This window comes from Labeo rohita, chromosome 19, assembly GCF_022985175.1.
Source record: "Labeo rohita strain BAU-BD-2019 chromosome 19, IGBB_LRoh.1.0, whole genome shotgun sequence".
NCBI lineage: Eukaryota > Metazoa > Chordata > Actinopteri > Cypriniformes > Cyprinidae > Labeo > Labeo rohita.
This window is the reverse complement of record NC_066887.1, coordinates 4,142,454-4,169,984: the sequence shown is the minus strand read 5'-3', so window position 1 is coordinate 4,169,984 and position 27,531 is coordinate 4,142,454. Positions and strand designations below refer to the sequence as shown.

General features: G+C 35.0%; 1 protein-coding gene across 1 annotated transcript in view; it reads left to right on the top strand.

Annotated features, from left to right (window-relative positions):
- The first annotated feature begins 6,733 nt into the window (after positions 1-6,733).
- mc5ra (melanocortin 5a receptor) overlaps positions 6,734-27,531 on the top strand; it is a 29,588-nt gene continuing 8,790 nt past the window's right edge. The window contains exon 1 of the mRNA XM_051137678.1: positions 6,734-6,902. The gene's annotated coding sequence lies outside the window, so the exon portion shown is untranslated. The remainder of the gene's footprint in view (positions 6,903-27,531) is intronic.

Here is a 27,531-nt window from a genome sequence, read left to right as displayed (position 1 = left end):
AGTGACAGCGGAGGCCCAATTCGGTATTAATAAATGCTATTTATACTAATAAAAATTTTAATATAAATACCCTTAGCATTACTCTCAATAAAGCAGTCATAAATGCAACTTGCTAATGTCTTTTCTCCCCACAGAAAACCTTTAGGATACAGAAAACGCTTAAGGGAAGATAATGGACGAATTAAGACGGTATTTGTAGTTACAATGGTTTAAGTATAGTAACCATGGTTAATTTGTTTGCTGCTTGTTTAAAAAATAAAATAAAATAAGTTTTTGAAAGGAAAAATAAAACAAATAAGTCACGTAGCCTATTAGTCCCATTTTATTCAGAAATAATACCACCAGCAGGCCTACAGCATGTTATATTACCAACATTATGAACACACATGGCCTAGGCTATTTTAGTTCCCCGCACTCCACAGCAAATCCTTTAAATTTAACCGTATTCAGAACAGACCAAAAACCAAAACCAAAAAACTATAACTTATTCATTTTTAATGAATAAATATAATATAATGCAGTATATAATAATAGGTATAAGCTTATTTAGCTATAAATAAACTAAAAGAATTAATTTAAAGCGAAACTGAAAGTATGGGCTCACGTATCGCTCTCCTTCAGCACAAATCCAAATGTTTCCATATTAACAATGTATTTGCAGCTAAACCATTAAATTAACCGGGCTTTGTACGTTCCAATATCGACATGAAAAAATCATAGTGAACAAAAATGTGCCGCAGTGGATTGGACCGGTGCTCACGCTGTAGGACACAGACTAATACAGAATATTTAAACTGACTAGTGTAACTTCGTATCTGTTTGGGTGATTCTGTGTATTATTTTAATAATGAACAGGCTGCGAGGCGCCGGCGCGATCAGATAGCTGAAATATAAAAACTGTAAAAAAAAAAAAAAAAAAAAAAAAAAATATATATATATATATATATATATATAAAAATATAAAAACTGTCTTCCATGCAGGAAAAATACCCTGTGCGAGTTATTGTTTTTCATGTTTAAAATAGGAGAATGCAATATCCAAACGACTGCAAATGCAACATTTATTTTACATAGCAGTTCAACAAAAAGGGTAATATTAAGTGACATTTTAAATGTAGCCTACATTTTAAACACATGATGTTTGTTATATTTAACGAAATAATAATAGTTCCAACGAAATCCGCAACAGAACTGGCGTGTCTCTAAGCAACAGCGGTGTTTCGTTTCTGAATTAATCTGCAGCTTTGAACCTTTCGGAGAGTCCGTGATTAATAACCCATTCATAACTACAACCATTTGCTTAGTTATTGAATGAATGAATGAATGAATGACGCGACGCCTTGCTCATTAAGACATGCCGCCACCTACTGGAACGTTTGAGAACCACTGGTTTAATGGATTACTTCATTAATTGCCTATTTTTAATAAAACATAAAATGTTGGCTTTTATATCACTGTCTTCTTATATTAAGCTAAGGTACATAGAATATATTAGTAATAATTCCATATTTGGTCTTTTTTAATCAACGTCTTCATAAAGCTGCGTTTTCTTTATGGGAGGAAAAGGCTTAACATGCAATTTAGAGCTTTCTGTTCATATTCGGGGCCTACCTGTTTTCCTACATTTAAAATGTATAACAAACTGTATACCGAGTTCGGCCTTTTATACTCGATTATAAATTATAGCAATTTAGCGGGTTACGTTTATATACTGAGCTATTCTGGTATATAAGGTGTGTACTGAATTTGGTCCTACAGTGTTCTACATTTTAGAATGTCCCAAAATCGTGCCTTGATGTATTTATATAATAGCCTACTTGAGTCCAAGTTCAAAATCAAACTCTATGAGTCGCTCAATTGCGAACGTGCAGTGTAGGAACCACTACAAGCTGTAAAGTTAACAGGAAGTGTTTGTCCGAACTCAACTGGTTTTGCAAGACAACGCAAAATTTCTCGAGGGAACGCAAAGTTTTGCGAGAGACCGCAAAAAATCTGAAAAATATTTTTCCTCCCACCCTGATTTTTCCCCACTCACTCTGATTTTTTTTCACCACCATGTCCCTTAAGGGGCTCCGTAGCTTTCTGTGTGTGTGCTTCGGATGTGTGCTCTCAGAAAAATGTATATCAGAAGTTTAAATAGATATGGCTTTAAAACCAATGTTATCAGTGTGATAGATATAATAATCAAACTCAAACAGATTTTGCACAGATCTATTCTGGAAAAGGGGGTGGGGAGTAGCAGCTCATTTGCATTTAAAGGGACACGCACAAAACAGCTTGTTTCTGCTTCCACTCAGAATAGGCATTTTCAAAATTATATAATAAATGATATGTGGGGTATTTTGAGCTGAAAATTCACAAACACATTCTGGGGATACATGTGACAACAATTTATTTGTTTATTTATGTTTACATTTTCAATGATTGACTTGTAGGGATCTCATTTGGCACTGAATTCTTTAGTTTATTTAATTATTTTCTTGTATCTGTAATGAGAATTTTTGAGTATACTGTGTCTTTTCCCCACAATGTATTGTATTTAAAGCAATGACATTATAATTTATTGTTTAAGCATGTGTCAAACATCCACAACCCTACATGGACAAGGGGTTTGGAAAATGTCAAGCTTAGTCTGTACTGTAAAGAAATTATTGCAATCAGTTTCTAATTTGTACAAAAGTATTGGCTACGGATAATATGATTAGTGGGATTTTTGAACTGACCTTCAACATCAAAATATTTTTATAGCAGAGTTTGGCACAAAACATATTGTAAGTGGAGAAACAGGATGGGTTTTATTTTTTCCCTCATTTATAATGCGTGATTTATTACAAGGCCAAAGTGTGACTCTACTCAGAATCTATACTAAATGGGGCGTTTCCTCTGGGAAGGCAAGGGAAGCAGTGACATTTGAGTACAAAAATAAAACAATATATCATAATATGCCATTAAAAAATGTATAAATCACTATTTTTTTTAAAAGAAACATTGTTCATCAGTGACACCAGCAGGTAAAATTACAGCATGAGTCAACGTCTCTCTCACCTCCCCTGAGCTCATTGAGTTTTAACAGACCCCCTAAAACAGGGGTGTCAGAGTCAGTTCCTGGAGGGCCACAGCGCTGCAGAGTTTAGTTCCAACCCTACTCCAACACATAAACCATGTAGTTTTCAAATAAGCCATTCAGGACTTAGCTGGATCATGTGTGTTTAATTAGGGTTGACGCTAAACTCTGCAGGGCTGTGGCCCTCCAGGGGCTGACTTTGACACCCCAGCCCTAAAGCGTGCAGTGGGTTTACTGGTGGGTAATTGAGAATGAATGGAGGATAAGTCATGTGAAAGGTTGTGATATTATTGGATATGGCTGGTAATGTTCGGCTGTGATTGGTTCATGTGATTAATCCCACCTCTTGTGTTTGTGCATGTCCTGTGTTCGCGAGTCAGTCTGAATGAACAATATAATTTTATAAGACTAATTAAAAAAAAAAAAAAAACTCATACACTTAAATATAACCACTTTTTTTTTTTTTTTACATCAAAATAAGATATAAAATGGCCTGAAAACATCTGTTTTTTTCTGTTTTAAAGCAAATATCTGCATCTGTGACCAATATTTACCAAGCTTTGATGATGAAAAATTCAAAAATAGTTAAAAGTTAACTATTAAAAAGAATATCTGAACAAAATTTCACAAATAACATATATTGTTTGAATTGTTACTGCCTTTTTATTTTGGGATAAATGTACAAAGCTTAAAAACACCAACTTGATGAGATTCATATTCGGCTTTAATAAATAAAATATTACTACATTGTTAATGTGTGTGTATGCATGTATAGCTTGGCAGCTGATCCTTTTTTCCAGTAATCTGCTTTTACACTTATTAAAACTCATGTAAAGAAAAAAGAACAGAATCGACAGAATCTATATTTTAAGTTCAACCATACATTAATATACTATGTAATCTCATCTGAAGAGCATATGCGGTAGTTTGTGTAGTGTGTAACATTGTGTTCCTCTTGGACATGAAGGGATTAATCAAATCCAAAGGAAATGGAGGTTATTGATGAAGGAAATTGTCTGTCCGCCCTAGGGAACACTAAAAATAACTTCACCAGTGCCTTAGAAAGCATCAAAAGAGCTTGGAACTATGCTACTGACATAAACTTTGCCTCTTTATTTTCAGATATAATAAAAAAGACTTATAGTATGCCATTTGAAGGGAAAATGTTCTGTGTAACAGCATATAAAAACACAGAGCCATAAAGCTGGAGAAAAAAGCATAATGACAACATCAAAAGGCAACATCAAAAACATTTCTGCATACTGAAACATACAAAGAGTGCAATCTACACATTCCTATCCATATACGGCCAATAGCTCATTTGTCACAGATAAAAACTTATTTAACGCAATCTTATTATTTTTGTTATGTAAACATTTATTCCTTAACAAAAATTCTGAATAATCATTTTTGGAATTACTTCACAGGCACAGTGGTTAATTTGGGAATGTTTTTACAAGGAATCTAACTTTAAAAGGAGTTATGCATCACAAAAACTTAAAAAGAACTTGTGACTGCCATCACAAGTTTCTCATTAGCTGACAGCCTGTGGGGAACCATAATCACAATTTACATTTGGTGTTATGCATGTAAGTGTTTTTTAAATCGAAGAGACAGCCCTTGTTTTTTTTTAGCTTCTGTAATCAGTAATTGTCTTTCACAGTTAATGTGGGATTTATTGGAATTTGTTCAGGCAGTGGTAACAGAGATGATACTGATACTGATACTGATACTGCCTTCTCAATGCGCCTTTTATAAAAAAAACAGTCATGAGTTCAGTGTAAGCATTTTTCTCACATGTTGATCCTGAGCTGTCACTCATCAGATGCATCTGGATGACCTCAGATAGTCCTATCCTAAAATAAACTTCAAGAATTAATGCAGGGAAAAATAAATTCTCATAATAGACACTAGCATCACCCGTGTCTATCTTTCTCATGTTATCAGAAATGTGGGTGATATAAATATTTTCTAATAACATAGTTTGATGTGAGATTAATAAGACAGACTAATAAATAAGCCATATTTGTAGACTGTATACACTACGTCTCAAATCACAAATCACTGTTACCCATGTATTTCTGTGGGGAGTAATGAAGCCTAAATTTGGAGAAATATAGCTTTACATCACTTGCTCAACAATGGATCCTTTGCAGTGAATGGGTGCCGACAGAATGAGAGTCCAAATAGCTGAGCTGATAAAAACATCACAATAATCCACAAGTAATCCACATTACTCCAGTCCAGCAATTAATGTCTAGAGAAGTGAAAAAGCTGTGTTTCTAAGAAACAAATTCCTCATTTAGGAATTTTGTAAATAAAGTCGTCTTGTATGAATCAGGAGAAAAATATGCACAGATCAAACACCTCTAACCACCACCTTACAAGCCAAAACAGTCTAAAACAACAGTTTTTTTTTTATTTGTAAACAAATATGTGGGTGGATTTTGATGTAAGAAGAAAACAGGAAAAGTGACTTTTTTCACTGGAAGAAGCATTATTCTGAATTATGAACTTAAATTAAAACATCTTAATGGATTTGTTTCTTAGTAACACACAGCTTTTTGCCTTACAAAGTGTTAATTGCTACTGGAGTAGATTATTGTGATGTTTTTTTCAGGTATTTCAGGTATTTTCAGGTATATTTTCAGGTAAATTCTCAATGGTTGTGTAAAACAACACCCTTTTTACCTTGCCAAAATCAGCTCTGCAAAAATCATCCTGCTCTTGTTGAGGTTGCTTTAAATGTTAATGAGCTCTGTTCGCCCTGCACCTCTCTTCTCTCTGTGGAGTGACGAGCCTGTTTACTTTATCCGCATTTAGCCACGTTTAGCCACTAAACTTGCTAACTAGCACGTTATTAGTAAAGGCGAATGCAAAGATTTATTAAAAAAAAAAAACTTATACTCACTTCTGCTGTAAGTGAAGCTGGATCACAAATGATTCGCGTGAACATAGATGGATATATGTAGCTCATGAGGTGCATTCCCTTCACAAACAAACGTAATCCACTGCATCTTCAGCAGCTCAGATGTCAGGAGTAAATGACGACCACTATGTTCATTATTACATCCAGCAACACCACTGCATGGATTTTTTTCATTATAGGATAGATGTGTACATACACTGCCAACACACATTAATGTTCAAACTACATGTAAACTTTGTATCTGAGGACCCCTTTAAGTTCTGCCAGCTATCATGTCAGCTCAATTATTTTTCTTTGTTGAATCCACATTTATCTCTGAATGACTGAATTGCTTGCATCTTCTTTAGTCTTCTACCATTCAACATGCAATTAAGAAACTCATTTTATTATTAAAACTTTTCATTATTATTATTTTGGGCAAAAATTGCGCATTTTGATATCATTCACTTGTCATTATTGCATTTCCATTTGGTGCCACAAATGGTATAGAAAGAAAAACAAGTTTATTATATTAAACGTAGACAAAAAAATGAATTTTTAAATAAGAAAAATATAATTATATCTGACTCAAAAGAAAATTAATAAGAAATATTTCACCCAGCTCTTTTCTGGAAAGTCGTTAGCATTTTGATTTTACAATATGGAAAACACACTTGATTCAGATTCCAGTGTTTAATACAGCCTGGTTCCTGTATAGTGTGAGGAAGCTCTGAAAGCTTCAGAAGCTTTGGAGGTGGAGCTGTCGCTGTTCCCGATCCTATATATGCATCTGATGCAGCGGAGCCCCGTTCTTCATGGAGATCTTCAAACATCCTCCTCCAGCGCGAATAAACGCCTCTGGACTGAAATAAACTCTCGGTCTTTGAGATTTTCAGCGGTGAACAGATTCAGCACTCCTGCTCCATTCAAGTGAGTCAATTACTAAACTTTCGCTTTGTCATTTCTGCCGTGCCTAAATGTGTCTGAGGTGCGCTACGTCCCACCGAAACTTATGCAACATTATTCTGGCAGATATATGTTTTCGTTTTTTGCACCGTGATGAAGAATATTTATTTGTTCATTCGTTGTTTCAACCATGTCAAAGGCAAAAGCATCACCAAATCGTTTGCATGAATAGAGCACTGGGAAATGCTGAATGGCTGTGTTTAGTAAGCTTGTTAACCATGTGGACTCTGCATGTCGGCTTTACCACATCAGACTGTATTTTGTCCATTCATTCATCTACTGAATAAGTGACAATGATGCAGATCTCTCATTGATTCGGCGCTGTCCGCTAACTAGTGCTGAAATCTCATTCAACGTCCATTCATCAAGATTCAATCTACCACGGGTATACTTTCCTGTCATTTAACGGCATGAAATGCTATTTCTAACTTTTTCAAACCTGGAAGACCCGAAAATACATTGTTACATGTATCCCATAAAAAGGAACCGCCGGTTCTGTACGTTATGTTGAGTGCAGTTTATGTAGTTAACCAATCATCCCAGCATTGCTCTCCGACAGGTAACTTAGTATGTAGATAAAATAAAATCTGACAAATTTATGCTATATTTGAACTAAATAACTTTCATATTTTATGGGTGTCTGCTGCTTGTGCAATAATGTTGTGTAAAGCTATAAACCGGATATTTTGGTTCGTGACTCATCCTTTGGCGCTAATAGATTGTTTTCTTGAACTCGGTATGTTCAGAGATTGAAAGCTGTTTTCAAAGACTGAATTCAGTTTTTGTTGTTATACTGTTGTTAAAAATTGAGGGTGTTGATTGTGGATATGTCTCAAAACCTAACAAGCTGCTACTTAGCAGCAAAGTCCCATGCGCAAATGACTCAGTCTTATCGATTGAGGAGACGGTGAATCGCTGGATCTGTTTCAGTGGCTGAATTCGGAGTAGCACTCTTACTATTTCTGACACTTAAAAATATGGCTGAAGTGGTAATGTGGGAGTGGAGTGAGAGGATATGCAACACTCCTCTGCTTTTCTTCACTTTTGTTCAGTACAGTGTACGCCCTGAGTGATGTTCACAGAGTTCATGCTTACTTAGCCCTGCTTCTTCCTAACTTAAGTACATAATATGGATAATATGTAAAAAAGGACTGAAACATTAAAGGACCTTAATTGTCAATACTGGACTAAAACATACGAAGAACCAAGGTTACAATTGTTAAACCATGGTAACCACAAACTGGTTTTGCTGTACTAACCATAGTTTAATCATGGTATTTGTAGTACAACTGTGGCTATACAAATGGTAGGCTCAATACGGCAAAAACATGCACTTTTACTATAGTAAAACCATAGTGTTGTCGTAATATAGTCTATACAGTAGGGGAGAGTGGGGTAAGATGAGCCACCTTTTATTTATGTGGTCCTCAAGATAAGGGAAAATGAATGCATCTAAAGTAATTTCAGGATGTTTCCTATCAATTTAAATTAACTGAATGTATCGAGGACGAAGGTTTCTCAAAATATGGCTTCTTATAAATAAAGTGTTCCTGTGGCTCAATTTGCCCCAAGGGTAAGTTGACCTGAGACAGTGGGTAATATGCACCATCTAGGTTTAAACTCACTATCTGACTGAACCTGATTCAAAATGTGACATTTTAGAGATGATTTATCTCTTTTAAAAATCAATTTAATAATCAAATATAATTTTACAAATAGGTATAGTTCTTTTCTTAAAGCTAACTTAAACAAAATAAAACCAATCAGAAGTTTCATTTTTTGTCTTTAATTTTTTGCATTTCTGAAACAGTATGTTGAACACGAAAGTTTAGCCTTCCCAAAAACAGACTAAACAGAGAGTTTGTTAAGTAAAATTAAAATAAATAAATAAATAAACAAACACTGAATTAGAATTAAGAAATAAATGTCAGAGTCAAAAGATTCTTGGTGGAAAGATATATATGATTATAATGTGGTGAAAAGCATCTTTTGGTTTTCAGAGAAGGATTTGGTGCACTTGTACACTGTCCATATCAAATAAACTAAACCAGTTGTGTAATATCACTTTAAATTCCAGTTTATACTTCAGAGATTTAACTTAACTTCAGTGCTTTATGGTGGGGTAAGTTAAAGAGCTGGCTCAACTTACCCCACATCATTTGGCTCACTTTGCCCCATAGCTGGCATTTTGGGGAAAAAAAAAAAAAAGCTAGCTAGCTTACCAATTCAGTCTAATATTTTAGCTAAATGATTTGCATGGTTTTATATGTTGCTAAATAACCTGTATGCATCATAAATATTTTTAGACCTGGATAAATTTGCTTTGAGCCATTACATCTGTTATGCTAAAATTGTACTTTGACAAGCCAAAAACTAAAGTAAATGGGTGCCTTCCACTCCTCCCATGTGTTTCTCCTTTTCGCAGTCTGGCAGAAATTATGTGTGATTCAAAAATACAAGGTCACATGACAGTAAAAGTGTGCAGTTGCCAAGATACAGGGGGTGGGTCAATTTACCCACTGGCTCAACTTACCCCGCTCTCCCCTAGGTTATATTGTGAGTTGTGTACACTCATTTAAATAAGAGTTAATCACTTGCAGACCTTTCTACTCCGTGCAGTTAGCAAAATTAGCGAATAAAGAGATGAGCGAGTGAATGACCGAGTCGAATCGAGAATCGATTCCTTGTTTGGGAGAAAAACAGTGATGTCACATGTTTGAGCCATAAATAGTGCAGAATATGATCCAATCTAAAATATCTTAACAGCAACAAATATAAATGCTATTTCAGGTTGTTTTTATGAAATAATGACATGCCAGATGCAGCACAGTGACAAAACTGTATGCAATCTGCGTATCTTAATCAAAAAAGCTGCATGTTTGTAACAAAACTTCAAACCGTTGCTTCAAGTCCTCTAATCTGTAATAATGTTTTCTCCAGTGAAAAGTCATCTTGTTTGAATTAGGAAAGAAATCTGCACAGATCAAGCACTGTTTACAAGTAAAAACAGTCTAAAACAGTTCTAAATAAATATGTTGGTGGATTTTAATGTGAGAGGACAACAAGACATGGATGTTTTCATTGGAGGAAGTGTTGGATTATTTGAAGTTAAAACGCCTTAATGATAGATTTGTTTCTTACAAACAAGCAGCTTTTCACTTCACAAGACAATAACTGATGGACAGTAACATGTTAGATGCAGCACAGTGACAACATTTGACAAAATCTATGTAACAATTAAAAACAATTATATTTGTCACTATGAAAATAATGCAACTTAAGGACTTCTGGGAAAAATACTGATCAGTGATAATGATTTAGTGCAATCAATTTGTGAAGTGCTTGGAAATTGATCTACTGTAAGAATGCTGACATGCAACATCCAATGCAAAAATATTCCTTATTAAATATTGATTTCAGTACAAAAGTGACATGAAACACTGCAGAGGGACATTTGGGAAAGCTATTGAGCAATGCCTCATCTAAACTGGCTTTTTAAAAATTGATTAATTGAAGCAAATGGTCCAAATTATCTCTAATTTGTCATTTCAGTGCTAATAGACAGAATACTCTCAACCATTATACAGTAGATGCGATGAGAGTCAGCTGTGTTTGTGTGTGTGTTTGTCTGTCTGTCTATTTGTATTATGTGCTTTTTGTATTGTCTTTGTAAGGGCGGCATAAATAGATGTTGAGAATGTGAGATCTACTGACTTGGTAAGCACCTCTGATGGCAAAATGCTGGTAGGTGGATCACTGGGTTTGAGACGCATCCAGCATCAGGCATTGCAGAGCGTGTTCGTGGGATTGAGTCAGAGCTGCGTGGGTGTGTGTGCAGATCATACCACATCTTTCTCTCTCTCTCTCTGTGTGTGTCTGCTGCAGTGGTGCATAGACATAAACCACAGCAGGAACGTTAGGCTTGACTGAAGGTCAAGAAGGTCCTCTGAGCTTATTTAAGAAAAAGCAATAAACATCCATGTAGCCCTAGATAAAGGCTATTTATTTGGAGTGGGGTTTAAATCCATGGGTCTGATTCAGACGCTTCCTGCTTTAATGAGCCTTGGGGAATCAACACAGATCTGCATCACAACACTGATAAATGCCATGTGAAGACTCACTGTTCAGTGTTATGTAAGAAAAATGGCCAAAATGTGCATCACATGCATTTACTGTAAAATCTTTTGACAACAACAGTTTCTTCACACATAGAATGTGTGAAATCCTGTAAATATCTAAATATCTTGAATATCTTAAACTGAAGCTAAAAATGGGCACTTTCCCATTTTCACATTGACAAAGCCATGATGACTTTATCCATGTGTGTTATTATTTAATCGATTTTTATCTTTTTCTTTAGTGTCTCAGTTTGTAAATCTATCTTTAAAGAAGAAAAATATTTTGTTAGATCATTTAGTAGGCTGACTGGGGAGTCGTAGCTTAGTCCAGCGTCTCTGTATATCAGACAGTTACAGTAGATGAATGGCTCGATCTTAAAGGACGACTCCTTTGTGCAGTGAATTCCAGTTTCTTTTTCATTCTGGACGAAGCTTTGTAGTCTCACAGTGCAGAACAGAGAGATATAAAAACAGCTTTGTTCCGGCAGCTGTTGCTCAGTTGAACAAGTCACAGATATTGCAAGTGGTGATGGGAATTTGGAACACTTTTATCAGATTTATTTTGCTGTCCTCTGTCTGTGTTGTTGTTAAAATTGTGTCAAGATGTATGAACTCATTGCAATTACTGCAAACCAAATCTACCTATGACTGGGTCATTCCACAAAATCTATCCCTTTTGTGTCCCTAAGAAATAATCAAAAATAGATTAAAAAAACAACAACAAATAAATATGCAGTTTAAAATCATAACAATACTATGTATGCTTTCATCAACATTACATAAAAAAAGTCAATTAAATATTATGTGTGTTGGCAGTCTGGTCACTCCCATGATAGTTGATTGACATGAGCGTCTTACCACAGATCAGCTGTAACAGTCCGGCCTCCATTGTTGCGATGCCGGAGCAGGGATGTAAGTTAGACAAGAATATCTCTGATTGAGGTGTTGCTGGATGTAATAATAAACATAGTGGTCGTCATTTACTCCCGACATCTGAGCCGCTGAAGATGCAGTGGATTAGGTTTGTTTGTGAAGGGAATGCGTCTCCTGATCTACATAAATGCGTCTATGTTCACGCAAATCATTCGTGATTCAGCTTCACCTACAGCAGAAGTGAGTATAAGGTTTTTTTTTTATGAATCTCTGCAATCACCTTTCCTAATAACGTGCTAGTTAGCAGAGCTCATTTGCATTTAAAGGAACAATCCCTCAGAATGGAATGATTTTTGCAGAGCTGATTTTGACAAGGTAAAAAGGGTGTCGTTTTACACAACCATTGAGAATTTTTAACCAAAGTATGTTATGTACTTTTCATTAAGACCCTAAAGAATCATATCAACTTGTGGAAAATAGGCATCCGATCACCCCTTTAAGTATATATTCTTTCAAGTATATCATTTATTTTAAAGTATATATTTTCCATAATAATTACTCTTTAAAAGTATGCTAATGTGTTCTTTTTCAAAAGGGTGATACAAGGTAAAATGTATTTTTAGTTCATTAAAAAAAGATATATTATTTAATAGCGCATGCTAGCAGTGTATTGTCAGTAATGTTTGTTGATTGAATTGAATATTGCATTAAAAATGGCTTTACTTCCATACTTCAGTCACATCTGTAGACTTTGAAATGAGGTTTTCAGAAAACAGTGTAGTGAAAACAGTTTCTTGCTCATTTGAATGTTTTGCTCTTGCCAGCAAAACGCAGCTAGTTAGACAATAGATTGAAACAGCTATATGCAAATTCATCCTGCAAGGTTATTTGAAATTCAAGTGCGAGGTGTATTCGTTGCAGTTTCCATCAAAAACTCATAAGCACACCTTAAAATGATCGCACTGAATAGAAATGTACCCTGATTACCATTTTTCAAGCTTGTTGTAAAGATTCCCCATGGTGCGAGTCTGCGATTCATCCATTCTATACATCTGCCTTTATTTTCTATGTGAATTGAAGAGCATAAGCTGAGAGGTTAAGGATTGTGAAGAGTAAACAAGACAGTTCATTATCCCAGCACTCAGAAGCAAGGTCTCAGTGTCATTAGGCTGGTGGAGCACAAGGTGTTCCCGACATGCTTTATTCATGAAGTGTCACACCAGGACATTTTGAAGCTCTCTTTAGAAAGCAAGCTGTTCTGCGTATGTTTATCAACAACAAGACACAACAGACAATAAATACATTCACTGTGAAATATTCCGAGGCATCATCCGAAAAGTCCCCTCATTGATCTGTAAAAGAGCTTAGTGTTTGTGGCAGCAGCACACAACAAAAATGAGCCGCTAAATGTGAGGAGACCTCAGCTCTTTCATAACTCTGTGACCACGATGATCTGAAACAGATGACGCACAGACCGGTTATTATAACTTCTCATATGACACATTGGGTGTGTGTGCTCATGTGCATCAAGGTTAATTTAAGGTGACAACGAGCTAAAATCATTCCCACACATTCATTTACGTCTTTGTGCTTGTGAATTACATGTAATTATAAGGTGGATCATTCCTACAGCACATATTCATGCTACCAGTCTGTCTACAGCTTAATATATTACATAAAATGTTTCTGCCAAGGGCAAATCCAGCATTATGGATGTGACATATAAATGCTTAGAGAACGTATGTGTTACCAATATACCGAACCATCTGTTTATATTTGAATAAACCCTTGTTGAAAGAGTCTGAACGTCAGAAAAATATCAGTCTATGCACAATTTTTTTGTTAAAAAGGGAAATAATCATGCATTATGGATGTGACAAAAAAGGACAGTTTTTGAGAGGCTACATACTTTGTAGGATTTCTACAAATTAAAATGCACAAATAATACCCAACAAATAGAGAAGCGATGGCTCTTCACAGAACATATAATTGTTACTTTATTTTCATTTTGAGTTGTCTATTTATGAGGAGTATGCATGTATGTGACAAGCCTGAAAATAGCACTTACCAGACTATGGAAAATCATGCACTAAAAAAAAGAGACCTCACCACCAAATGTTGACTGTGCTATCAGTCAAGTAAAACCCTTTGCTAAAAACTTTATTTTTTTCATGGTTGACATTTGCATGGATTTACCCTTAAACATTATTTTAGAAAATGCAACACATATTAGTTTTCTCTAAGAAAACCCCTTACCTTAGTAGAATTGTTTAAATGTAAACCTCAAGTGGTTTATGCTTTATAAAACAATAGGAAAAAGCAATACAAAAAAGACACCAGCATTCATTAAATGTTACATTTATTAATATTACATTTGAAGACTTTGAGATACAAAAACCTCTAAGTCTGACTAAGATTTTTAAGAGATTTTAAGTAAGAGATTCAGTAATTTCACTTTAATGGCAATGCAAAGTTATTAATCAGTTATTGATTTTTTAAAGGACAAGTCCACTTCCAGAACAAAAATGTATAGATAATGTACTCACCCCCTAGTCATCCAAGATGTTCATGTCTTTCTTTCTTCAGGTGTAAAGAAATTATGTTTTTTGAGGAAAACATTTCAGGATTTTTCTCCATATAATGGACTGATATAATTTGAACTTCCAAAATGCAGTTTAAATGTGGCTTCAAACAATCCCAAATGCGGTTGTGAATGATCCCAGCAGAAGAAGAAGGGTCTTATCTAGCGAAACGATCGGTTATTTTCATAAAAATAATACAATTTATATACTTCTCAATGCCAAACGCTCGTCTTGTCTTACTTTGTCTGAACTCTGTTTTTTTCCAGTTCATGACAGTTAGGGTATGTTGAAAAACTCCCATCTCATGTTCTCCCTCAACATCCTATATCACTGTTTTACCTTTTTTGTTAAGGGTGTTCGATCTTCTTTGCGATGTAGGATGATTTTAAAATGATTTTTGAAGTTGAGGGAGAAAATACGATTGGAGTTTTTCAAAATACTCTAAATTAGTTTATAGTAGTTCAGAATTCAGAAGTACTTTATAATAATACAATAAAAAAAAGAAAAAAAAAAATCCACCCCCCATTTTTATAATCAATTATTTAAAACAGATGTTGTTTTGGTGATCAAATTGTAGCATTTTTTGGATTTTCATCATTTTAAACAAACAAACAAAACAACAACAACAACAAAAACCAATCCAAACCAAAGCAAAACAAAACAAAACAAAACAAAAAACAGTTTCACATTTTGCACTCCAGGAAGTGACACCTTTTTGGAGGGAAAAACAACAGCACAAACATCAGTAGCTACGGTTTTGATGAATTGTCACTATAAAGCATTTCTGACAAAAAGACAGAAGTTGGTAACCCGTTAAAAAGTATTACACATTTATTATAGTTTACATACAGCGTGTTTTATTGACTTAATATACATACTTAATTATAGCATTTAAATGGGACTTAAGTACATCTTTATATGTAATTTTATCATTCTATTGTCTTTGAAATATGGTGAATAAGTGCACTGTAAAAAACATAAAAACTAAATTTGTTGAGTCAACGTAAAATAATTATCCTGCTGCCTTCATTTTAAGTTCTAACTTGTTTTAAGTACAGTCAACTCAAATAAGTTTAGTCAACTGGAAACGTTAAGTTGTACTAAGAGACAACTTAGATATTTGAGTTGACTAAACAAAAAAAAATTGGTTTGTAAAACTTAAAAGCTGGGCTTGCTACCCAGCTGCCTTAAAATTATAAGTTGAATCAACTCAAATATCTAAGTTGTCACTTAGTACGACTTTGTCACAGGCGTCGTGTGCGGGAATGAGGAGTAGGGACGAGGAGATCAGGAACATAGACTTTTTATTTAAATAATCCACACTAGGAATAGGAATGAACAGGAACCGCAGGGAATCCACACGCAAACATAACGCAGAACACTTTAAGACCCGACAAACAGACGAGGAACTGAACCAAACTTAAATACACAGGCTAATCAGACGAGGACAGGTGTGAAAGATTAAACAATGACGTAATAATTGAAAACGGAACAGGAAAGACCAAATAAGGGCACACAAAGGGAAAAACCAAAGAAACAGTCCACAGGGGTGTGACAGACTTAACATTTCAAGATGACTGAACTTAAAATTTTAAGGCAGCCGGGTAACAAATTATTTTAAGTTGACTCAACAAATAGTTTTTTACAGTGTGTACTGTTGAATATACTGACAAGGATTTGTAGCAAACCGAAATGATTTTAATGTAATTTTTAATCATACATGTATGTCCTATATTTGAATATATTTGTAATTACAGGACAGCCTATCTTTGCCCTCGGACTGAGGAATATGATTGGACGAACATGTTATGGTCCTATGCCTTCCACAGATGATATAAATATATTTAGACCACTTAACTTAGTGACTGCTATTGGGATGTGAACAGACTTTCAACCAGCATAACAAAAAATGTTTTCAAACATATAACATATACATATATACATATATACATATACATTTAAGGTATGAAGCAAACTACAGTTAAGAACACTACATTTCTCCCCAAGGAAAGATAATATGAAAACATCAAAAAAAGCATTCAAATTCTAATAAAGTTATAATGAATAACGCTGAGTTCAAATCCCAACCATAACAGGAATGACCCACAGTCTGCGTCCAACCACACATCATAACAGTTTGGCTTGTAAAAAAACAATCTTTCTTCATCAGCATTAGTGTGTTGTGGAGGTCAGTGATTCATCCTCCAGCGCACCGCAGACAGCATGCGTTTGCTGCTGTTGATGAATAGTGGAAACGTGTGTTATAAGCTTTCTTAAATAACACAATTTCCAGAAACGTCTCACCCCTGAGAACAGGCCATGAGATCATAAAAGGATTCTGTATCTGAATTTGATTCATTGCAATGAGAAATGCATGATGCTGGCAGATCAATCGCAGTCTTTGTGTGGGCTCCCAGAGGGCTCCGTGATTCACATGCACTACACAGAGCAGAACGGACCAATTAGATCCTTGCTGAAGAATGTATGTGTGTCAATGTATGAAATCTGTTCCGAACTTTTGAGGAGCTGAATTAATGTGGGAAGAGTCTGAATTCAGGTAAAGTACAAACTATAGGTCAGAATCATGCAAGGGGAGAAAGAGTGAACATCGGGGTGAATAGAAAGTATGTCTGCTGTCAAAACACAACTTTCTAATGAGGAGCCTGAAACCGTCTGCGATATTTATGTTCTCACGAGGATTCAGAGCAAAATTTAGGGCAGAAATGTTTTATTTAAAGCCATCGTTAAATAAACGCATTAGATGCTGTTTAGTTTTTTTTTTCTGTGGTGTTTTTATTTTCTATTTTATTTTTTACCACAAAGCTTTTGCTGTCAACACATTTTTGTATTGTTTTTATTTTGTTACAAATTTTTAAAATTGGTTCTCAAACTGGAAAATATTTATTTATTTATTTATTTTTCAATGCTTTACCTTCATGTAGTGCACAGACCAAATTGGATACAACGAGCCAGTGTTTTATTTATATTGGAAACATTTCATTTCAATGGGGATCGTTGTGGCTTTTGTTCTTTCTTTCCTGAAACACTTGATCACTTCTTTTACAGTTTTAAATTTTGGGTTTGATATACATACACTGTAAAAAATAAAAAAAAAACACAATTTGTTGAGTCAGCTTAAAATAATTTGTTACCCTGCTGCCTTAAAATTAAGTTCAATTTAATTTAAGTTCAGTCAACTAAAATAAGTTTGGTTAACATAAAATGTTAAGTTGTACTAAGGAAGATATTTGTGTTTGCTAAACTTAACAGATGGGTAAGTAACCCAGCTGCCTTAAATTTTTAAGTTGATTCAACTCAAATATCTAAGTTGTCACTTAGTATAATTTAACATTTGAAGTTGAATAAACTTTTTTTGAGTTGACTGAACTTAAAATTTTAAGGCAGCCAGGTTCCAAATTATTTTAAGTTGACTCAACAAATTGTTTTTACAGTGTAGTTGATTAGGCAATTCCTCCTATTGTTCTAAGATGTCCTCTTTTAAAGACTGATTTAAATTCACATCACAAAATAAACCCCTTTATTTTGCAATAACAACTGGCTGAATGTACAAACAATTACACAGAGAACCTTACGTGTACGTGCCAGAAAGAACTTCATTATGGAAAACAAAGTTAATGTTCTCAGACACTTATTGTTAATCACTTAAATAAATAAATAACACATAATAAAGTGTGAAGTAAAAAAAACGAACAGGCTTTACATAAAGAAGCAAATGCTCCTTAAGGACACATATTTCTGCTCTGTATTTAGAGCTACGTCAGATAAACCCAAGAGCAAACTATTTTTGAACAAACACAAATCATATTTATTATCAGTAAATTGATCTAAGAATTTAGAGTTTGTTTTTCCACAAGTGGGAGCAAAGCTGTCCAGTGGGTTAAAACAACAACAACAAAAAAACATATCAATATATAAAAGAAGGGAAAGCCGTTTATTTTAAAAGTGAAAAAGATGCAGTTGCCCTCTAAGTGTACAAAAATGCAGCCTGACAGCTATTTCTAGCACTAAAATAGTGTTATCTAGCAAAATATGTTTTTTTCAAACCCAGCATTTTCTTTGAAAACTAGAAAAAGTCAGACCAAAATCACAAAACTGGTAGGTGCTATTTCCAGTGGACATTTGAAGTGGGCATGTGTGCTAATATTGCCCATAATCGCTGTATGAGTTTGACGTTAATGACTTAAGTTAGAGCATATAATATACTCAACAAATATGTTGAATCAGATGTAGTTTATTAACATAGTAGCATGTCCCAGCGGTGCTAGGCTTCTTCTTTTTACGGGGTCAGGGTTTTGTTGGTCAGCATGGCTGTGTTATTCCCCTTTGTAGCTGCTGTAACTACACCATCTGCCCACACTGACACTCATAATTATTCATGTACTCTGACAGTATCTGTTTTAGAGGACTCTTAAAAGCATGTAATGGCATAGGCATTAGACACACACAATCAAAATAGTTCTCAATGAACGTAAATTAAGAAAACATTTCCACTCAATTAGCTAAAGTCTATACAACAAACTAAAACATCTTTAGACCAATTTGGAGTAGACGTCACAGTGACGTCACTTGCAGCATGCGTGTGCATTAGTGGTTACAGAAAAACACTGGTAACAAGTGGAGGTAAATGGGTAAAATCCATGGAATGAAAAAAAAAAACTGTGCCTTTTGATGTCAAAATCGGAATGCAAATAATTTTTATAGAATACTGTCATCAAAGCTGTTTATAGGATTATAAACAGGATTAGCCCTACAGTTACAGCATGAAATATTATTTAAACCTCTTGCTGTTAACATTTTACATAGCATTTATTTATTTTATTTTACAATTCTGGCTTTTTTTTCTCGCAAATGCAAGTTTATATCTTCTAACTCGTACTTTATAACTTGATTTACCTCAAAACTAGTGATTTTGTTAATTCTGAGAGAATGACAAGATGTTTTCATTGAATAACAGTGCTTATCGCTGAGTGAAAAGCTCTTGTAATGTAAAGAACATTTTGAAAATGACATGTAATCAATATAATCTATAATGCTTTTAAATCTAACTATTTTGTACCGTATCTGTGTCATTCTCTAGCCTAAAGGCTGTCTCTCCCGGGTTTTCTGCAACTATGATGCATGCGCATCCCAAATGTTTACAAACCTATAATTGGTCTGTAGCATGTTAAAAACAATTAATTGATTATAGTTCACTTCCAAAATAAAACATTCCTGATAATTTACTCACCCCTATGTCATCCAAGATGTCCATGTCTTTCTTTCTTCAGTTGAAGGAAATTAAGGTTTTTGCAAAAAACATCGAAGGATTTTTCTCCATATAGTGGACTTCAAAGGGGCCCAAAGGGTTGAAGGTCCAAACTGCAGCTTCAAATGGCCTTACATGATCCCAGCTGAGGACTAAGGGTCTTATCCAGCGAAACTGTCATTTTCTAAAAAAAAATGACAAATTCTCGTCTTCTACTAGATCTATGTGGATGCGTGTCTTCAACGCAACAACAACGTTTGGGTTTTTGTCTCCACCTCATTTTCTCCTCCAACTTCAAAATCATCTGATACTGCTGTTTTACATTTTTTGGAAAGGGCATTTGACTTTCTTTGCACGTTTGCTTTGTAAACACTGGGTCGGTACTTCCACCTACGTCACGTGTGACCTTTCCAACATGATTACATAATGCGTGAGGCTGAGCTAGTGCAAGATGAGCATTTGTGGTTAAGAAGTACATCAATTTTATTTTATTTTATTTTATTTTTTAGAAAATGTCAGATTGTTTTGCTAGATTAGACCCTTATTCCTCAGCTGGGATTGTTTAGAACCCTTTAAAGCTGCACTGAAACTGCAATTTGGATCTTCAACCCATTAATTCCCACTGAAGTCCACTTTATGGAGAAAAATCCTGTAATGTTCTCCTCAAAAACCTTAATTTCTTTGTAACTGAAAAAAGAAAGACATGTTCTCTTGGATGACATGAGGGTAAGTAAATTAATACTGAAAACCAAAAAAGTTACACTTAATTTCAACACAATGCAAAGTATGCTTAAGATCCACTGCAGGTAGTTATGTAAAAATTATTTATGCAGTCACAACACAAAATTAAGTTAACTTTCATTTAAAGGAGAAGTCCACAAAGTTTCACATATAATGTACTCACTACCTTGTCATCCAAAATGTTCATGTCTTTCTTTCTTCAGTCGTAAAGAAATTATGTTTTTTGAGGAAAACATTTTTCTCCATATAATGGACTGATATGGTGCCCCGAGTTTGAACTTCCAAAATGCAGTTTAAATGCAGCTTCAAATGATCCCAAATGCGGTTGTAAATGATCCCAGCTGAGGAAGAAGGGTCTGATCTAGCGAAACAATCAGTGTTTTCATTAAAAAAATACAATTTAAATACTTTTTAATCTCAAACGCTCGTCTTGTCTTGCTCTGCCTGAACTCTTTGTATTCTGACTCAAGACAGTTAGGGTATGTCGAAAAACTCCAATCGTATTTTCTCCCTTAACTTAAAAAATCATTTCAAAATCATCCTACATCACTGCAGAAGTACCGACACAGTCTTTGCAAAGTGAACATGCAAAGAAGATCAAACACCCTTAACAAAAAAGGTAAAACAGCGATGCAGGACGATTTTGAAGTTGAGGGAGAACATGAGATGGGAGTTTTTTGACATACACTAACTGACATGAACCGGAACAGAAATAGAACAGAGTAAGACAAAACGAGCGTTTGACATTAAAGAGTATATGAATTGTATTATTTTTTTGAAAATAACTGATTGTTTCACTAGATAAGACCCTTCTTTCTCAGCTGGAATCGTTTACAACTGCATTTGGGATCGTTTGAAGCTGCATTTAAACTGTATTTTGGAAGTTCAAAATTGAGGCACCATATCAGTCCATTATATGGAGAAAAATGGTTAAATGTTTTCCTCAAAAAACATTTCTTTACGACTGAGGAAAGAAAGACATGAACATCTTGGATGACAAGGGGGTGAGTACATTATATGTGAATCTTTGTTTTGGAAGTGGACTTCTCCTTTAAGTGAATTGAATGTAACAAAAATGAAGTAGTGACAGAATGTTCAACTATGGCTTTGGTGTAATTTGAACAAACTGCATTTTTTCCCTCTGCTAAATTTGAGTATAAAGTAAAATTTATGAACATGACTGTTATCTGAAGCTCTAGAATATCAGATCACTTACATCAAAGACTAAGAAAGCCACTAAATTAAATTATGATACATTAAATTTTTATTTCTTATTTGACTAAATCCAACCAAAATGAATTTTTGAGCACTGGATGTATGAGTAAGTCCCAATGGAAGTGGGTAGGCTTTGCTTTTATCTACTGATGACACATTTCTGGGGAAGGGGGGAAAAAAAACATGAAATCCTTTGAAATGTCAAATCTCGATATTAAGGTGTTAGCACTAGGCTAGAATCTATCACAGATTTTCTCTTCTGCCACCTGGAACCTGTGAGGATTTATTTATTTAATTTATTTTACCTGACGTTGTTGTTCAAGTTTGCAGTGAAAATATTCCCACAGAGACATATATTTACAGTTCTTTGTGTAATGTTGTTGGCCACTTATCATTATACACACCTCTGCCTCCTTTGAAAATATATCAGTTGTCCATCAAACTATAGAATAAACTCAAAATATGTCATTTGCATCATACGCCCTCAGAAAAAAATACAAAAGCTGTCACTGTCAAAAGGTACAATGATGTACTACTTAGGTACTAATATGTACCTTTAATGTGTTTATGTGCACCCGTCAGGGGTAAATAAGGTACAAATGTGTACTTTTTGAAAAGATATTATCCCAGTGACAGCTTTTGTACCTTTTTTTCTGAGAGAATGGATAACCTTTTAAGTATTCTGTCATCAAGTACGTCATGTTCTAGGACCAATATAATTTCCCTCAGACTGCAAGTGTACTTAATGGATAAACTGACAAGAACAGGCCTTGCCTGTTCAAATCACAGTCATTATGTTAAACGTGCATTTAAGTGTTTGCTATAGTCTCACCCGTTAAAATGAAACAGACTGCTCTCTCACACTTCACTGTAGTTTATTGATGCTGCAAGTGTGAGTCACCACTGCAGTGTATTTCGCAAATGACCTTATACTTAAAGGATATTTCGACAGTTATAATATGACACTGTTATATAACGCCATATTCCTTAATTTATTGCGTTGTTCTGCACATTGATAGTCTGTTCTCTAACCACAGTCTCTACTTTGTTTGCATCCTCATACAGTTTTCAGTGTAAACAAGTTTTCAGTGTTTTTTTTAACAAGCTACATGACTTTAAGTATTATTCATGCCTACAGCACATAAGTCTTAAGTCGCTGGGGTTTATTTGTAGCAACAGCCAAAAATATACAGTATGGGTCAAAATTATTGATTTTTCTTTTATGGCAAAAATCATATTTTGCAATATTTATTTAAAGTGTACCTAAGATATACTTGCAATAGTTCCACTTTAGCACAATCAAATATACTTAAGTATATCTTTAGTTGGACTTCAGCACTACTTCTGCACAATTAAAGTACAAAATTAGCTGTTCCAATGTAGCATACTTCAAATATACCAGTTTAATATACTAAAAGTACAATTGCAATTTTATTAAGTACATAATATGCAAATGTATTTGTACTTAGCATGAAATAAATATATTTTAGTGCCTTTATTTTTTACTAGGGTACTTGCATATAAAACTAATGAAATAAAAGGTCACTAACAAGGAACACTTTCCTGACAGCTTCTTACATTGAAATACACTTTTAAAAAGTGCACATTATAATGATGTCAAAGTTTTGCTTTAAAATACATTTTATTATTGTCTTAATAATCTTTTATTTTAATTATATCTGTTTTAATAATCTACATATATATTTAAATACATGACATACACGTTTCAATGGAAAAGACATTCAGCAGTAACTTCAACCATATTTAATTGTATAATACTTTTTCATTAAAAAGTAAAGGAATGTGTGACCCTGGACCACAAAACCAGTCATAATGTCCAATTTTTGGAAACTGAGATTTGTACATCGTCTGGAAGCTGAATAAATATTGATGTATGGTTTGTTGGGATAGGACACTATTTGACTGAGATACAACGATTTAAAAATCTGGAATCTGAGGGTGCAAAAAAATCAAAATACTGAGAAAATTGCCTTTAAAGTTGTCCAAATGAAATTCTTACACTGACTAAAATTATAAATGCATTACTTTTGTTTTTGCCCCCATTTTTCATGAGCTGAACTCAAAGATCTAAGACTTTTTCTATGTACACAAAAGGCCTGTTTCTCTCAAATATTGTTCTCAAATCTGTCTAAATCTGTTAGTGAGCACTTCTCCTTTGCTAAGATAATACATCCACCTCACAGGTGTGGCATATCAAGATGCTGATTAGAAAGCATGATTAATGCATAGGTGTCCCTTAGGCTGGCCACAATAAAAGACCACTCTAAAATGTGCCGTTTTACTGTATTGGGGGAGTCCGAAAACCAGTCAGTATCTGGTGTGACCACCATTTGCCTCACGCAGTGTAACACATCTCCTTTGCATAGAGTTGATCAGATTGTTGATTGTGGCCTGTAGAATGTTGATCCACTCCTCCTCAATGGCTGTGTGAAGTTGCTGGATATTGGCAGGAACTGGAACACGCTGTTGTATACGCCAATCCAGAGCATCCCAAACATGCTCAATGGGTGACATGTCTGGTGAGTATGCTGGCCATGCAAGAACTGGGATGTTTTCAGGAATTGTGTACAGATCCTTTCAACATGGGGCTGTGCATTATCATGCTGCAACATGAGGTGATGGTTGTGAATGAATGGCACAACAGTGGGCCTCACGATCTCGTCACAGTATCTCTGTGCATTCAAAATGGCATCAATAAAATGCATACCATACCATAACCTCACCGCCACCATGGGCCACTCGATGGGCCACAACGTTGACATCAGCAAACCGCTCACCCACACGACTCCATACACGCTGTCTGCCATCTGCCCTGTACAGTGAAAACTGGGATTCATCTGTGAAGAGATCACCTCTCCAAAGTTGAGACCTCGATGAGGATGACGAGCATGCAGATGAGCTTCTCTGAGATGGTTTCTGACAGTTTGTGCAGAAATTCTTTGGTTATGCAAACCGATTGTTGCAGCAGCTGTCCGGGTGGCTGGTCTCAGACGATCTTGGAGGTGAAGATGTTGGATTTGGAGGTCCTTGGCTGGTGTGGTTACACGTGGTCTGCGGTTGTGAGGCCGGTTGGATGTACTGCCAAATTCTCTGAAACGCCTTTGGAGACGGCTTATGGTAGAGAAATGAACATTCAATTCATGGGCAACAGCTCTGGTGGACATTCCTGCAGTCAGCATGCCAACTGCTCGCTCCCTCAAAACTTGCGACATCTGTGGCATTGTGCTGTCTGATAAAACTGCACATTTTAGAGTGGCCTTTTATTGTGGCCAGCCTAAGGCACACCTGTGCAATAATCATGCTGTCTAATCAGCATCTTGATATACCACATCTGTGAGGTGGATGGATTATCTCGACAAAGGAGAAGTGCTCACTAACACATATTTAGACAGATTTGTCAAATTTGTCAAGAAAAATAGGCCTGTTGGCCATTTATAGGCCATTTATAATTTTGGTCAGTGTAGCAATGCATATTACTAATAGTTTTGATATATTTACGGTAGGAAATTTGCAAAATATCCTCATGGAACATGATCTTTACTTAATGAAATCTTAATAATTTTTGACATAAAAGAAAAGTCTTTTTTTTTTTTTTTTTTGACCCATACAATTTATTGTTGGCTATTGCTACAAATAAACCCATGCTACTTATGACTGGATTTGTGGTCCAGAGTCACATATTGTTTTTTTTTTTTTTTTTTTAAATTAAAAATTACAAATTTAAAATAACATTTAAATTAGATTAAGTTAATACCGAAAAAATTGGTGTGTTAATTTAGTATTAGCAGATTCAGAGTTGCCAAGTCCGTTTTTACCCGCGGAATTAGGTTTCTTTAACATTGTTGGCACGGTTTGTTTTTCATGTCCGCGGGTTTAAGTGTCTCCAATAATGTGATATTTACCCCCGATTTTTACTGGGGGACCCCCTCAAAATGAGAATGGGCTCATTTTGGGCTAGTTTTGAGTAGCAATTGGGCAGGTTTTGTTGCAATAGACCTGGCAACCCTGAACAGTATGCAAGGCTCATTCACTCATAATCTGAACTATTCTGAAATGTTCAGGTGCTGTAGGAAGTCATTAGTAGGATGGAAAGACTGTAACACAACAGATTTCGTCATTTCTCTGTTTCTGTTAGACTCGTTCAACTCCCCGCCCTCATTATTTACTGCTCTCCCACCATCAGCCTGTCAATACAGTCCTTTGATTTGGCTGTGAATCTGTGTACTTCTTACTGTCTTGTTTCTCTGTTCTGCCTTGCAGTGACTCATTTACTGTAGCGTTATCAGCAGATAGTAGATGAACACTATTGAGAAAAAACCTTCTGACGCACACATTCAAATAGAGGATCCTTTATCCAGAGACCTGAGCAATGCTCACCAGTAGGCACAATAAATCTCCTTTTTCACGGGAAAAGTAATTCACTGGTAACATACTTGCAGGGATGATTTTCTGAACAATGGGTTTGTTTCAAAACCACACTGGCCATCTGTCACGATACAGATGATCATATGCTTTTGAGGATGTGCGTAGTGCTTAGATTGCATGTCGTGCGGTGGCTGGAGAACCTTGGGGCGTGATCGTGTTTTTATCAGCCTTTTAAAGTGCTATCTCAAAGATTAAAGTGAGAGGGAGACGATGAATTAGTGCAGGAGAAGAATTCATAAGTGTAATTAGGTAAAGTCTGGCTCTGTGTGTGATCAAAGGTTTGTCCTCCGGATGTGGGCGACATCCAGGAAAGCTAGAGAATAACACCTTTTTTTTTTTTTTTTTTTTTTTTCAAAACGCCATACAGTGGAGCTTCTGTTAGCAATTTGGTTTTCATCCTGAATTCTCTGTGATCGTTATGCTCTTTTAGTGAGGTATACTAAGGTGAGCTTCACTACTTCTGTGAATTAAATTGAGAGGATTTGAAAAAGGAAGAAAAAAGACACTTTATAGGACATTAATGCTAACATGTACATGCGTATGTTAGATGCATTTAGCATGTGCAGTAAAATTAGGCATCAATATATTAGGCAGCATTAAATTAATTAATCAAAAGTGATTGAAGACATTTTTAATCCGTTCTTTTGGACTACCTATTCTGCAAAGAATAAAAAAAAAAAAAAAACATTAAAAAAAAAAAAAATGAAGCAGCTGTTTTTAACATTGATAATCATTGTTTCTTGAGCAGCAAATCAGCATATTAGAATTATTTCCGAAAGATCATGTTAGACTGAACACTGGAGTAATTATGCTAAAAATTCAGCTTTGATTACAGGAATAAATTGCATTTTAAAATATATTACAAAAAAAACTGTCATTTTAAATTAGAATAATTTTTTACAATATTACTGTGTTTGATCAACTAGACTTGCAGCATGAGAGACTTCAAAAACGACCCCAAACTAGTGTCATTAGTGTGAAATTTTCCGTATACCTCAAATGCTCTATGTAAATGTATGCATTTTGACAATTTAATTAAATAAAATAATAAGATAAAATGAAATAAAATAATAATATAAACAAATCAAATAGATGAATCCCAGCCAAAGAGACATATCTGAATGTGGGTGGTTGTGGTGGCCTTTCCCTCACAGCCAGAAGGTCTCTGGTTTAGGTCCCAGCTGAGCCTGAGGCCTTTCTGTGTGGACTTTGCATGTTTTCCCTCTGTCTGAATTGGAGACAATAATTGTCCGTAGGTGGATGGATGAATTATATTAATTATATATTCTGTTAATCATACTTGTGCATATTTAATTGAAGGGATTTTATTATAACAGTGAGATTTCACAGTG